Source organism: Crocodylus porosus, unplaced genomic scaffold (genome assembly GCF_001723895.1).
Source record: "Crocodylus porosus isolate Cpor-Errol unplaced genomic scaffold, CroPor_comp1, whole genome shotgun sequence".
NCBI classification, from domain to species: Eukaryota; Metazoa; Chordata; order Crocodylia; family Crocodylidae; genus Crocodylus; species Crocodylus porosus.
In genome coordinates this window covers 7,539,723-7,555,488 of record NW_017728916.1, presented here as the reverse complement: position 1 = coordinate 7,555,488, position 15,766 = coordinate 7,539,723, and the positions used below count along the sequence as shown (strand labels likewise).

At 52.7% G+C, this 15,766-nt stretch overlaps 1 protein-coding gene across 2 annotated transcripts in view; it reads right to left on the bottom strand.

Annotated features, from left to right (window-relative positions):
- PLS3 (plastin 3) overlaps positions 1-8,291 on the bottom strand; it is a 37,806-nt gene extending 29,515 nt beyond the window's left edge. Inside the window, exons 1-2 of one of the 2 annotated variants that reach the window (XM_019536374.1) lie at positions 8,129-8,291; positions 1,033-1,136 (exon numbers count right to left, since the gene is read on the bottom strand). The gene's annotated coding sequence lies outside the window, so the exon portion shown is untranslated. The remainder of the gene's footprint in view (positions 1-1,032; positions 1,137-8,128) is intronic. The other variant, XM_019536373.1, reaches the window with a different exon arrangement.
- Positions 8,292-15,766: the final 7,475 nt, after the last annotated feature.

The window sequence follows — 15,766 nt, the reverse complement described above, 5'->3', positions numbered from 1 at the left end:
GTCTGCCCATTTGCTGAGCTTGTCCAGGTCAGCCTGGATCACCTGCCAGCATGTAGCATCGCGCTGCAAACCGGGCACTGCATGCGCCTTTTACTGCATGCAGATCCCTGCAACTGCTTTTCACATCTGTTGTGTTTGGAGATGTTGGAGGAGTGATAAATAGGCCTATTTGGGGATCCCCATGTTTTCTGGCAGGGTTATTTAGGAGTCTCCTTTTCCTACAACAATCTGATTTGGGGAAAACTAGATTCTGGGAAAAGCCCAACAAAAGATCACATCAGCAATGTCTGCGGTGGACAGAAAGGTGCATTCACAGGCAGGCTGAGTGGCTGACATGACCCCAAGCACCTCTAGCCGCTGTATCGCGGGGGAAACGTACCCCAGGGGACTTGTTTCCACCGAGCAACCTACACACTTCATTCACAAGCCCCAGAAAGGAGGAAGCCATCCTGCCTTGCTCACCCTGCCCAAGGGGCATCTCCCCAGGGTGCATGACAGCTCACTCCCACTGTGCTGCAAAGATGATGGGAGCCCAGAGTCATTCGCAAAGATCCCACTGCATCTTTGGGGAGGAGCAGGTGTTTCTGGCATAATGCATGGGGACAGATGAAGGTTTAACTAGCAAGCCCAGCAACTTCACCCCTGGCAGGGCCTTTGGAGATGGGGTCCGGTTTACACGTTCAGGATCAGATGGCAGGAAACCTTCACCCTCGTCCAGCTGCGACTTCAGGCAGGGGCACTGGACTTCAACGAAGCCAGGGCCAGAGCAGAGCTAGGGTTGCCGGATGGGACCAAAGAGCTCATCCAAGCTGCAGCAGGTTTGAATACCCCTCATTTGATGAACTGTCCAGGCCAGGTGTCAAACCCAGACTGGGTTTCACCTCACAAGCCAGGTCCAGCCCAGGGCATTGGGCACGCCAGGGCCACACCACAAAGGCCTGGTCTCCAGAGCCCCCGTCTGCTCGCACACTTGTCCCCGGCTACACACACTCAGGCGTGCCCTCCTTCCCCAGATTACCACGCTGCCCTTACCTGCGGGGCTCACTTCTGCTGCTTTTGGTATCAGGCAGCCTGCGCAGCACAGAGCGGAGCAGGTCGTGGCCGGATCCGCTGGTGCTTCAGTGCTGTTTTAGGATCTGCGGGGAGAAATGAAAGACACCGTCAGCGAGGCTTCGTCTGCAACATGAAGCACGAGAGAGAGCGGTTTCTCCCCATACCGCAAACAGACCCGGAGCCCTGCTCCCCTCCCAGTGCCCCACGAGCAGCTGGAGGGCAAATGCATCCTCCGCCAAGATGCTGCCGTTTCCTACCGCAGAGGAGGCTGGCTTTAAGTGCCTTTCCCGTTTCTGCTCCACGCCGGTGCACTCCCCTGGGTCAAAACCCTGTATAAACAAATCCTCCCCAGATGCCAGAGCCCGTCGCAGGCACTGGATCAGTTGCCACGTCTGCCAGGCGGGCCCAGGACAGCGGGGTCGAGACAGAGGTGCCCTGGGTTTGGGACCAACAGCTGCGAGCCGTGCGGCGCCGCTCCAAAAGAGCTTTTAAAACACGCCACTGATTGCATGCTGCGACAGCCGGGCTTGTCTGCAATGGGGAGCCCTCCAGCGACACCGCTTGCAAGAGGCGGGAGACAGACCCCCTCTGCCTGGTTTCACTCCGGACCACAGGGATCCTCTGACCCCAGGTCAAGTCGTCCTGGCATGTTTACATCGCGGCGGCCCCGTGGCCTCCGACCAGCCCAGCTTGCTCTCCGGCCCCTCCCCACTTTGCAAAAGGACCCTTTCTCTGCACTATTCATTCACAGGACAGCACTTTTCTTCCCAGCCGCAGAGCAGCAGGTCCCCACCAGCACGGTGGACAGGCAGGAGCCCTTGGTCCCTCTCAACTTCCTGACAGCTGGTCCTAAATGCTCCCAACAGAAACAGAGCTGGCATTCGCCTTTGGTCCAGGGGCAAATTGCCTCTGTAGAGGAGTCAAAAACCCCAGGCAACCCCAGCCCTCCCAACCCGGTCTCCTCTCCGCCTCTCGGAAACAGTGTCTCTCGCACAGAGACAGGATTGGAGCACGTACACCAGTGGCAAGGTATTGATATGCCCTTTTTTCATCCCATTAAACTAGGCTCATCCGGGAACGGTGACTCACTCACAGCACATATTTCACTTCTGAGCAGACCTGTGGTTTTGTACCGTCTCCGCAGGCTCCAGAAGAAATGAGCCAGGGAAGTACGAAGCGAAGGGCGCTTCGGACCCAGCAGATGTTTCTCTGGCCGGACAGACAGCCACTTGCACAACCCTCTGGCCGAGCCAGTCGGCCAAAGGTCAGGCCTGGAAAGCCACCTGGCCGCTGCCGAGTGTCAACCTTCTCTTCCCTGGGAAGGTGGAGGAAAGGCTCCCTCGCTCCTGGCAGTGGATACCAGATGGTTAATCTTGTCTAGCCCTGGCCCAGCTATGCAAGTGCAGCAGTGCCAGCCTGGCTGGCCAGCCAGGGGGGCTTCTCCAAGGAAATGCAATGCATCGCTGGGGGTCTCGCGTCCCGGGCCCGGGTGCATTGCAGTGCCTCATCTCCAATGCATCTGACGGCAAATGTACCAGCCCAGTTCTGGCTGGAGGTCGAATGTGCCATTCAAACCCCCCCCGGGGCAAAGGGCAGCTGTGCACTTCAATTACTAGCAAAACTCCTCTGTCTTGATGCACTGCAGGAGGCTGTCGCGGGGTTTTCTCACCGTCATCTTCTGTCCTGCCCTCAGGGAAGAGGCTGCGCACGCCTGCAAGACTCTAACCGATGCTAAGATCACGACTGCAGGTAGAAAGCATCAGGAAGGGGAGTTCAGGGGAGTCCCTGCCAGCATTAAAAAGCCTATTAAGTGAGCAGTGCTCTCCCGCACGCCACGTGGATGCCAGAGAAGTCAGCGTTGTTTACCAAATTCCTCCCGCGCAGGGGGCACAGCTCCTCCGGTGCCAACCGGGCTGCGGGCAGGCAGACTTCCTGGGAAGGAAGGAAAAGCAACTCCCCGGCTTCCCCAGGGACAGCCACCAGCCGGGGGGACAGGCCACCGCAGCGGAGAGTCCCACCTTCAGGCCAGATTTTAGCCACCGAAGCTGCCCTATGGAGGTGCGAGGATTGCTGGCAGATGCATACAATCCCAAAGTCCCAATCACAAGAGAAGTTGTGTCATTTGCTCCTAATTATGAAAACAACCAGACGCCCTGAAGTTGCTCATGCTCTCAGACAGGCACAGCCATTCGCCAGGCTGGGGAAGCCTTATGCTTCCACGATGTTTTTTCCAAAACAGCACGAAAACCACGTGAAAGAGAGGCACAAGTGCCTGATGACCTGGCTGCCTTTGCCCCCAACCCTGCATCCAGTGCCCAGAGGGCAGCAAGTGCCCATGTGCTTCTACACTACCAGCCCCATGGGAGCCGGCTCTGCTCGGAGCATGGTCACGGGGAAGCAAGATCCTGCGAACACAAGTAATTTCACCACTTTGACATTGCTATGTTTTCAATCCAGGGCTCAGACCCTGCAGGGAAGAACTCCGATTTAAATCACAATGACAATTTTCAAGCTGCCCAACACACAACTTCTAGGAAAAAGCACCTTTTGTGCCTAACTGACCCCCCAATTCTCCTGCTTCTTGCAATGTGGGTACATCTCAGGTATAAAAGAGAAGTCCCACGTCTATATGCAGATGCGCTCTGCAGATGTGGCACCCAGAGGCTGCCCAAAGAAACCAGTTCAAGGCAGAAGGGGAAGCATGCAAAGACTAATCACACCCCTAATGAGAGTCCCATCCAAACAGAGGGCATCGACACCAGCCATCACTAAGCACGCAAAGGTTTCCAGGGCTAGTGCAGGGCAAAGTTGCACCGAGAGAGGCAGGGGAAGTCCTTGAGGTCTTTGGCATAAAAACTCCCAATATTTTGGGGGGGAAATAGTCTGTCAAGCTCATTAGCCAAGATACCTTTTGGAGCTGGAGACATGTCAGCAGGGCAAAGTTTCCCGAGACCTTTGCCACCCGTGCTGGAGCTCACTTCATCCCCGGCAGCTTTCCAAGGGGGGTTTTGCAGCAGAACGACGGCTGCCTGCTCAGGCCCCTCCGAGAAGAAAGATGCTGCTTGGGGCTGTGACAAACCAAGAAGTCACAGGGGTGCGCGGAGGAAGAAACCTGGGTCTTCCACGGAAAACTAGGCCGCTTTGCAATCCTAACCCTAAAAGCGCCCGAGCAGCCGCTCGAATCCAGATCTCTCTCTGGCTCTGGGGCGGGAGGCAAATGTGCGTGGGTGCTTGCTGAAGGCAGGGATGGAGCAGCCTAAGCCATCTCTGCAGACAGAGCTCCCCACGGCCCGCTTCGCTCGTGCATTATGCCATCAGTGCACTCGGCTCTGGGCAGGGCACCGCCCCAGACCTGTCAGCCACAGACATTGCGCATGAGCAAGCTGGCAGGAAATCCCATCTGGAGATGTGAAGCAGGTTAAAAGCACAAGGACTGCTGGGAACAAAGCCACGCACTTAGCTCCATCCTCGCTGGACTGCTCCCAAGTGGTCAGGGCAGCCGTGCTAACAGCCATCACGGTTGCTGCGGGGGTGATCGGTGTGCCCTGGCATCCATCCCTCTGCCAGGAAAGCAGAGGGAGGTCAGAGCACACGACAGATCGAACCCCAGCGTGCTGCTTGGAGCGTGAGAAAGGGGCTCGTGCCCTGCAAACGGCGGCGGCGGAGCCGTGCAGCTTCCCCAGCATGCAGGAAGGAGAGGACAAGGGTGGAAAAGATGCTTGTAACAGCATGGCATCACTTCCTCCCACCCACCTCACACCAGCTGTGGCCCCTGCCCATCTCTACCCCCACCCTAACGAGGGGCAGGACCCACCAACCACGCCGCACCAGGCAGTAACACTGTCTCCAGGTCTCAGCCCAGATCCATGAAGGTATGGAGGTCACTTAGGCACCAGGCCTTGGGCACCTAATCACCAGAGCCCGTGCACATTGGACATCATTCGCTGCTGGGGAACAGAGCCATCCCTCAGGGTGAAATGCAGCCGTGGAGGCTTTGACTCTTCCTCTTGGTCTCCATAAATGCATACAGTGCCAGTCCAGAGGCACAGGGACGATTGTGTTGCCAGCCCCAGCTGTGCCATGTCATGAAGCATTCAGGAACGGGCCCCATTGCACCGCAAAAGACGCTTCAATTATTGCCAGAGATCCCCACGACTCCCTTGGAAGAGGCCTGCATGCCCAGTGGGGTACCACATCGCTCCGTATTTGAGCAGCTCCTCAGGGATTCACGCTGCAGCTCTGCCGGTGGTGGAGGGGGACGAGACCAGCTAAAATCAGAGATCCTGGGTAGATTTCTGGGTCGCTCTTTACTTCAAAAAGTGACCTTCACCTTCAAAAGGTTGGAGACCATCGCTCTAGAGGGAAATCCATCTCCACGAAGGCACGAGGATGCTAGCATCTGAACACAGCCACCCTAGCACCCGCTTCTGGGGCTCCACATAATGACCCCAACACTGGGGACTGAACCGGCGATCGCCAGGGCAAAAGGTCCACATCCACTGAGATTAGGGCCAGACAAGTCCCAGCCCTCTCCTACCTGGTCCCCGTCCTCTCCTCCCACATGCCCGTCCCCGAAACTCTGTCAGCTTGGCACTACCTGGACATCTCACAAGCGACCACATCCTCTGACCATTAGACGTGCCCGAGCGCGCCGGCTCTGAGCAAGAGGTGTTTTGCTGTGTGGGACATGCTGCAAAGTCTCAACTTCTGAGTCTTCAGCAGAGGGATGCAGAAGTGAGATCACTTGCACAAGCCCCAAAAACATGCTCATTCAAGTCCGAACCCATTGTCGCTGCATTCCTGAGCCGTAACCGAGACGAGACGTTTCTCCTCTTGTGTAACCTCTTTCTCCCTCTCTCTCTCTCCACACTTTTCGCAAACAGCCTCTTATCAGCCTGAGAAGAAACAGGAGGAGGCTTCAAAACAGAGCTGGGAATGAGAAGATCATATCAGTGGCTTGCACCCATTATCCAGATTACAAACAGGTTGGTACAGAAGAGGGACGCCAAACACATTCCTGAGTGCCACGCGAGGCACTTGAAAGCGAAGGGGCCATTCGTATGACTAGCTTACTGTGTGGTTTCAAAAGTTTAAGCCAAGAAATTTCACATCACAGTCTGCCTGCTAGGAAGGAGTTAGAAATGAGAAGGAATTTGATGCGAGGGGGAGATGGGGAAAGACCACCTCCATACTGTTCAGTCTTCTCCCCATCCCACGGGAGACAGAGAGCTGCTGCTTCAGAAAAAACAATGTGCTGAAAAGGAGACCAACTTCTTGAGCAGTATTTAAGTGCTGTGGCAAGCAGTCTTGTAAAAAGTCCAGTGCTCTGGAGTCCTCTCAATGGCATTTGGTGGAAAAAATAAATAATCACAAGCACATTGCTGTTATTTTATTGGAGGAGAGATTTAAGTAAGGAGATCGCATCTTCCCTGGAAGCAGATTGGAAAAGCCAACGGTGGAAAAGCTGCTGGCCTTTCCTTCCCCGAAGACCACAAATAACTTTTAAAGTTTGCAATAGGAAAATAACTTCTCTGCAGACAGCAAGGAGTTCCCACTGTCCTTCCTACAGCAAATCACTTACCAAGTGGGGGGAGGCACGGACCAAAAGGTAACACTGCCAACAGGGCTGTGCTGCCGTGCCCCAAACTGAAGACAGATATAAATGTGAACTCATGGGATTTGCGCTGTAAAAGAAGCATTAAAGTTCAAGGCCCAGAGGCACTGTTGCAATCAACCTGGTTGAAGCTGTTGCATTGCACGGTCCAGAGAAGTTCGCCCAATGCTCAGATCGCATCCCCCACTTCTGCCTGGAGCCCTGAAGATGTGTTTTAACTCCACTATTCATTTAGTGGTTTCTGCCGATGCAGAACCGCCTCGGCATGTAGAGTCGTTCATCACTTGCGCTGAAAAAGTATATCGTGTCTCATCTGAGTTTGCCTGGATTCAACTCCCAGTCGGCAGCATTTTTAGTTTTAAAGCAAAAAATGTGCGGACTCCAGACCGAAACCGGTTTCACTCTAAATGAGAGAACGGGGCACCCTGGTCAGTAAGCGATTGCTTCCTATTAGGAGAGTGATTCTCAACCCGGGTGCTGCAGCAAAGCACCCCGAGAGCCCTTCAAGGGTGCCACACAACCTTAGCACGGGGTAAACCCAGAGCCTGCAAATAGGAATTCACGGTGTTCAAAGCACTGCCCAGCTGTGGTGCGAGCTGGCACTTTGCGAGGGGTGCTGGAGGCCAAAAAAGGTTGCAAGCCTCTGTGTTAGGTATACCCACAGCTCATACATTCTAGTGAAAAAGCGCTTTCTAAGTGTCCAAGTTTCTGCTGTTCTGCATAAACATGAAGGCACTTCACTCAAGTGCTGAAAGTGCATTCATCAAAGGGAAGGCTCCTGTTTATGTAGTAATATTATAAGGTTTCCGTATTAGTCACAGGGATACCTTTCACCAGGAAAATTAAGGAAGATCAGCATACTTCAGCTCAGACATCAGTCCCAGTCTGTGAGGCTCGATGCTGGCTGTAGCACAGGGTGCCGGCAAGTCTTCACTATGATCGAGGAGGTGCAGTTTCTATTTTCTGCACCGAGTCGACAATACTCTCCTATAACTTTTCAGAGACATTTCCTCGCAGCGCGTGGTGCGACAGCTAGAAGCACTCGCTGGTTAATGTGATCAGCCAGTCGTGCCAGTGAACGAGACTGAGCGGCATGTGCATTCAACAGAGCCACGGAGGAAAACACTGCGCTCCGGAGAGTTTAAAGAGCTCAAAAATGCCTCTGTTTTCCCATTTCAACAGCCACATAAAAGCACTCTACACGAGAGGCACAGCCAGCATGCAGAGTTAATATTTGATTAATTCTAGCTCACAGAGACATTTATTAGAGGCTTTTCTTTGATTCAGCTGAACTACAGTTATTTTCTTTGCATATCAAAAAGCGTCAGAGAAAAACAAGTCAATAAAAAAAAAAAGACGGGTATTGACGGGGCATGCTCAGAATTTATACACTGCTACCAGTGTTTTCAAGCCAACATAGCAGGTCAGTTTAAAATCTGCTATCAGCTGAGACATCCTTACCTGGGGGTCTCCCGCTCGAGGACAGGAGCAGAGCAGTGTCCTTGCATCGTTCCCGAGGAAAGAAACCTTTGCCCACACCCCGAGTGAATCTGGAAATCCAGCATTCCTCCTACAACGGCAGTCAGGCAGCGACACACATGACTCCTGGCCGACAAATGGGAGCATGCCGATTGAACGCTGCTATTTAAATCCTGCCACAACCCCAGCATCACGCTGCAGGACACGTCAGAGCCTGCACGCAGGGGCACGGCAGCTTATTGCTAAAAAACAACCCTCCAAAAGTCCAGCCGACCTATCTCCAGAGGCAAAACTGCCCGTGTATTTGCCATACCACAGCAGTTACAGCAGCCATTAGCACCACTTCTCCAGACCCCCGCTAAAAATAGGAGCAGTTCAAAGGCAGGCGGACATCAAAAATGGTTTTAAATAAAAGATGTCTTGTGTGGAAAGCATGAAGCAGCAGAAAGCACGGGCTTCACATCTGCAGCTGGACGGAAAACGGAAGTTGCGGGACGCGGACAGGGTCACAGGCTCTTAGAGCATCAAGCTGATGCAAAAAGTTAGTTATTCATTTTATGGATTGAATCTGTCCCCCAGATTCAGAGACACCTTTCCCTTCCTCCTAGTCAGCAATACCTCTGCTCTTGGCTGAAGCATGGACAGAGCGAGAGGTCATTGCATTTTATTAGCAAAAATAAAAGTGAGGCCCCTCCTGGTCTCTACATGGGTTTTATCAGAGACACAAAACAGCCAGGTGATGTCTAACAGCTGGAAAAAACTGCCAGCTTGCTCAAGATGGTAAAAATCACGCCCTACTCTGGCATTCGGGCCCAGATCCCCAGGCGTGGCCATGAATGCCAACATCGCACTCTCTATCTGGGGCTGGCTGCGCACCAAGAACCAGTGCCGATTAGAGCAGGCTAAAGCAGGGGTGGGCAAAATACAGCCCATGGGCCGGATCCGGCCAGCCAGGCACTTTCATCTGGCCCGCGGCGCCCACCAACAAATCGCACCCCGCCCGTGACAAAAATCTTTTTTGTAATAAAATTAAAACACATTCTAGAAGGTGTTTGACTTTTAGGGTACGATTTTTTCTGGTTCCAACACTGCAACCCCTCCTCCCAAAAAGGAGTATTTCTTGAGCAAGGGGAAGGAGGAATGGTGCCAAAGGTCAGGGGCTAGGGGGCAGGACTTCTGACGCCAACGTGGCAATAAGGGGCGGAGCAACTGTCAAGGGCGGGGCTACCCATGCAGCCCTTGATAGCTCACCAAACCTCGTTAAGCTGCCCACCAGCTGCAATAATTGCCCACCCCTGGTCTAAGGGCTGCACTAAGTTGCACCAGCAGTTAATTATTCCCAGGCACCAAGGGAGGCTGGACAAGGGGGATATTGGGAAACCACAGCCCTGACCCCAACCCACCACAACCACGAAGAAGGAAAAGTTGGTTTTCCCCAATGCTAAGGAAACGCATTGCTTACCCTGCCCCTAAGCAGCAAGTGCTGGGAAGTGTGGTATATACAGCAGGATCTTTCCTACCAGGCCGAAAGAGCCAAAATAATAAGATCCTTCCTGCCCCAGCCCTCTGCCCTAGACTAACAGAAACATTTTGGGCGAATTATCCCGATTCACGCCACTACCACGCTACGGTATAATTATTGGCTGGGGTCTCTCTAACATAGTGTATCACCTGCTCCCTCGTTCTTACCCAGCGAATCGATGCCAGAGTACCTGATTTAATGTCAAGATGTGATTACAAATAGGCAATGAGAGCAAGGAAACTTTCGCCAGGTCACTCATCTCCTCCTGCGTTCTCTGCAAGGGTCACAGATGGCAGCAAGTCTCATCTCCCGCAAATTCATCACGGGACCGCTCAGGCATGGCGAGACTTTCTGATATTGTACCTAATGGCCTTTGCACAGGCTCTCCAAAGCTGCTAAAAACTGGAGAGAGCAAGTCTCCTTGCAAGACGAGTTGCAACCCTCTTGCATCTAAGGTAGCCAAGTCACCATCAACCAGCTTCTTCGCTGTACCAGGCACACGAACCAACCCGCGCTGTGCCAGGCGATACGCTCCAATACACCCATTCACTCGAGTTCAAAAAAGAAGACACGTCTATTGTTTCTGTTCCCTCCCCGGCCGATCATCTCAGAGCAGCTTGGTCCTCAAATAGCTTGAAACCCAGCCTTGTGGGCACAACGTGTAATTATGCTCAGAAACCTAAAATAGCACTGGAGACGGTGCCAGCGTCATGATCTCGACCACTCCCAGGCCGGGGCGAGCCGGTGGATGCCAGCGGATTAAACAGTTTCAGGGGCACTCCCATCTCATTTCCTAGCGCCCGTCTGGGCGAATGCATTCCCCTCCGCTCTTCCAAAATAGGCATTTTAGAGCCCGGTCCAAATGCCGATTTGTTTTCCTTCTATTCTCTCTTTCCCTTGTAAAAAAAAAAAAAAAAGGCTTGGAAAGGAAGCCATGGCTACAAAAGGGACTGAAGAGCCAGCTGTGCTCTCGTCAGCCGTCTGTTCCACAAGCACGTTATTCTGTGGTGCGTCAGCTACACGGTTGGGAAACTACTTTTCCCGCCCTCCGCTTTTAACACGAGTCCGTGCAAAATGAATTAAGTGTTGCCAGGCCCTTCCCTAAGGAAGTCAGTCTGTAGCGTTCCTTTTGCAGACATCTAGCAAAGCAGTGAAGCGATTTGCCCAAAGCCAAAAAACCAACGCCAGGACGCAGGATTAGAACCAGGACATTTGGGGCCCTGCAGCATGCGCTCAGCCCACCGAGCGGCCAACATTGCATCCCAGGCACTGGGAAAGGTGGTTTAAACTGGGGGTGGCGAGGCCCCTGGTTGGTGCAACTGGACTCGAAGCAAGGTCAGCGCAGAATTAAACCACCTGGTCCCAGAGCTGCACCATCCACCACTGCAGTCGTATGGGAAAGTGTTTGGAAATGCTGCAAAACATCCTTTCGATCTCACTCAGCTCTCCCAGGATAACCCCAGCTAGGCCTGAAGTTTGGATTGATTTGAAAACAGCTAAAGGCGTTCAGGACTCTACAGGGCCAGAGACAGAGGCCTGCGGCTTGCTGGAAGCCCGAAGAAGAGAAAATGAGGTAACCCGCTCCCCCACCGGTGCTATTTTTATATCCCATTCAAATCCCATGCATTTCCTGACCCTCCTCTTCAGCCACCGACACGATGCAGCACTGTATAGCTGCGAGACAAGTCTGACAACTCGGGGGTGAGGATCTGCATTTACGTGCTGTGAACTTCAGCAGCTTTTCCAGACCAGTCCTCTCCAGAGCCAGCCCTGCCACGAGGAAGACGTGGTTCCTTCGGCTCTGCTTGATAAAGATTTGAGCCGATTAGTTTAAAAAGCTCAGATCCGAGAAGTCTGCATCTGCTTTAAGGACAGAGACCCGCAGGCAGGGCATGCAGAACGAGCGTAAGGCAACCTGGACGGCTCATGCATCCTTTGATGGCAGGATTTGGGGTCGTGGCTGGCGAGGGCAGGTGACGGCAGGCTTTGGCAGCCTGAGGTTATTTCCTGCTCGCGATGCCGAGGGTGACTCCCGTCTTGTCGTTTTCTATGCAGAGCCTCCCAGACTCCGGGTGCAGCTCAGGAAATGAGCTCAGCTGGATCCAGCAGGAAACCGCCTTTATATTCAGTACTGAGTCACTCCCGACTGCATGCTGAAACGTAAGGTGGGTGCGGAAAAGAACAAGTTGTCCGATGACCTCAGACATGGAGCCGTGTCTCAAGACTTTCTGCCAGGGGAAGACCCTATCTGCTTAGGCCACGACAAATCCAGGCAAACTGCTAATCCCTTGTTTGCTTTTGCTGTTTTTGCAGAGGCAGCTCCCAACCATGTTACACTCAGCAAGGCAAATGCTAGTGGAGGAGAGGTTGGGAAATGTCCTGCAACGCAAGCCAAAGAGCCCAGGAGCTGTCTCCTGGGTCTCATCTATGCCAACAATGCTGGGGGAGCTCCCGTCTCTGCTCCGCTGCCCACGGGACCCGCAAAGGCCGAGGTCAGGCAGTGGGAAGAAGCCAGGCAGAAGTAAAAGGCAATGATACTTTTAGCCGGTATACAGCTTGCGCTGGCAAGGCGAGCCTCGCGCTACATCAGTGAGTGCATGGCCAAGCAGCCTCCGAGAAAAGCCTTTTCGCTTTACTGCAATTGAGACCGAACCGGAGGTAGGAGGCGGGTTGCAGGGTGCAAAGGCAATGAAGATGCAGGTAGCATCTCCCGTCTCCCAAAGAGCTTCTTCTGTAGCAGGCCGTGCCTCTATCCCCAGGGGACTGTCCCTCCAGGCCAGCCCTTGTTCTAGTTAGGACATTTATGCTCATCTTCTCTGGGGAGGGTGAGCACGAGGACATAACAACATGGAAATGGAGCAGAATAGCTTTAGGCAAACAGCCCTCCATGCAGATGGAAATGTATCGTGCCATACATGCTTGGGAATTAATTCCTCTTTAATAACAAGCGCTTAATTCCCAAGGGCCACCCCAAGCCCCACACACCCACCCCTACTTCCAAGCCACCAGCTCGTTTTTGACATGCAGGGTGGGTGGGGGGAATCAAAACCTACCTCTCTTTTATTCGTAAGACTTGCAAGATAAAGCTAACCATTATGGACGCGAGAAGAGTATAAACTGACGTGCAGGAACCTGAAGTTGTCTTTGTGCTGGTCTCGCACGTTAAAGGGAAAGGAGAAAGCAAAAAAGGGAGAGAGGGGGATTTTCTGTAATATGAACAGTGGCAGCTCAAGTCTGCACCATTATCAGCTGTTCAGACTCTAATCTTTCACTGCCAAGTTTACTTCTGCAATAGACACCACAATACAAAACAGGTGCTTTTACCAGGGCTTTTAAAAACGGTTCCAGCCCATTTTGATTAAATCCCTCATGGATTTACTTGCTATTAGATTTTTTTCCCCCCTTGAGACGCACTGAATGTCAGCAACTTGACTGCACAAGAACTAGATTAAATTACTAAGGGGAAAGTAAATTGCTGTAATCTTCGAAGCAAGACTGCTCCGGTGAAGGGGATGTGGCTCAAGATGAATCGGGACTGCAGCAGAACTGGCAATTACGGAAAACCGGAGGTCAGGAGATGCTTAATAATATCCTTCCCCAACATGCAACCCGTAGTGATAATGCCAATGGAGTTAGCGTAGGCCTTTAGGGAGCGATGCGGGGTTGGTCATCAGAGGTATTCTGTATCCTGAAAGAATTGGGGAGGCCAAAACCACAGATCATTTCACCTACTGGAGAAACTCGCCTACCAGTCATTTTACCTCCTGCCAAGGTAGAAATCGTGCTGCGACTATTCCTGCCGTGCACAGGTAGGCAAGTTCGAGCCCATCGGTGTCACGAGCCACCGTACTCTGCATGGCCACTCGTCCTTTGAGGCAGCAGTCAGATTCCTGTTCAATAGTCTTGGCCCATTCACTCATCCTAGCAAAAACTAGTTAATGCAGGGATCAGCTTTCAAGGCACTTTTGAGCCACTCCTGGATGTCTAGCTTCAAACCATGCACTCCGGTTTTTCCTGCAGGTATTGCAGCTGGTCTCCTCAACTCCTACTAGTCCATCAAGCTTTTGGATGTTGTGCTGGATACTTTCAGCGGCTCCGTGCAATGCAAATGATCCTACCTCACATGCCCAACCAAGCCATCATCCATCATGCTTCCCACCGGCAGAGCAGCACCCATCGCCCCAAGATTTCTTTGGGGGCAGACAGCACTGCAAAGACTTCAAGCCTTCCATGTAGCACCTGCAAAATCCCACAAAGCAGATCCTGAAGGATCTTGCATTGAAAAAACAAAAACAAAAAAAACAACTTGTATTAAACCTGCATTATGCCCAAGCACATGGACAGTCCAGTCTGCTCAGAGACATGGTTTCCACCTCTATTCCCACCCCCATGAGAAGAGTCGTCTCAAACGCCTTGGGAATCGCTCTAGGGGCAGACGGCTCCGGGGCAGCATCCCAGCAGATGGCTTGAGCATCAGGCAGGGCCAGAAGCAGCGATCCATCGGGGTGCAGTCCATGGTCCAGCTCCTCATCAGGCATTGAGGGCTCCAGAGGGAAGTCCAGTGAACCCAATGGCTTTCCCCCACCTCTTGGTGGAAAATCTCCATAGGTTTCCCCCTGAACCTGAGGGCCACGTCCCAAACCAGACTCTCACTCGCATCTTCCCTTCCTTGGTGACTTCACTCCATTCAGAAGCTCGGTCTAAAAATACCAAGTTTCAAAAACGAGACTTGTTCGCAAAAATCTCCAATGTAAAAGGGGGGGGGGGTGTCCACTGCACACCTGAAAACAAACCCCGAGGTTCAGTCTATCTGGCAAAGGAAGTTATTTCTATGACCTGATGAAGAACACCCTGCATTCAAAAGCACGGCTAAAATTATCCCAGGCACAGAGGTCCAATAAAAGAGATCACCTAAAAAACACTTTGCCTGATGTAAGAATTAAACATCTGGAAGTCAAAATCTGTGAGCGGTATAACGGAGCGGGCTTAACCGGTAGCTGTTTTCAGAGTTGGGCAGGGTTAGGGTGCAAGCGTAGGGCCTGCCAAGACATCACCCCACAACTCTTTGGTGAAGGCCGAGACGCCCAGGCAGCAGGGCGATGCCGTTTGCTCCAAGAGGGTTGGATTGAGAGAGTGAGGCTCTAAAAACCTGCTGAGCAAGACAGCAGCCAAGTGTTTTGCAAGCTCCAGAGTGATTCGTCCAGCAGCCTAGCATTTCCTACAGCATTTGGTTTTAATTAAGCAGTCCCAGCAAAAAAATCTGGGCTTGATGTTAAATCAGCAAGAACCAGAGAGGGGCAACCAAAGGCCGGAAGCGCTGGAACCTCCTCTCTGCCCCGAAGGAAAGGGAAGCAGCGTCCTGCGCCAAAAACACTGCAGAGAGGCTGCAAGTGAAGCAAGCTGAGTTCGGGCTGCAGAGTCAGACCCTGCAAGTCACAAGACCTGACAGCAAACATGCCCCCGTCCCAGACCGCGCTCCCTGCATCCAGGCTGCATCCATGAGGCTTCGGCGCTCAGGGACCCCGTGGCACAGACAGGAAGCGCCAGCAACAGCTTGCTCATCGTCTTCCCGTCTCATGCCCCTTTTTTCTCTATTCATACTTCTCTATTTCTACCTGGGAGAACTCTTAACATCTTTGATTCCTCCTTTGCCTGATGAAGGGCGTCTGAGCCCGAAAGCTTGCAAAGAAGAAACTTTCCTTCTTTTGCAACTATTTAGCTGGTCTAATAAGATATCACCTCTGCCCCAAGAGTTTTGTCTGCCTATTTCTCTACTGCACACGCCCACAAAAAAACCCACCCTGATTACTTACCTCCGTGCGCGCCCACGCTGCTGGGATGCTTTGTTAGGCCCTCAAATGCATCGAGTTCATTTAACAGGACGTCAAAAGCAAAACATTTTTGTGCAAGATCCGGGGAGAAGCGACTTGGGATACAGCTGCCGTTAGCTCAGCCCCTGAAACCACCATGCGCAGATGGACACAAGCCCCTTGTTCTGCAGTGCTTTGAGGCACCGAGTTGCTTGCATGCAGCCGTTCGGGGCAGCAAGGCTGTGCTGCCCAGCAGTCACAGCAGAAGACAAACACTGCTTTCACCCA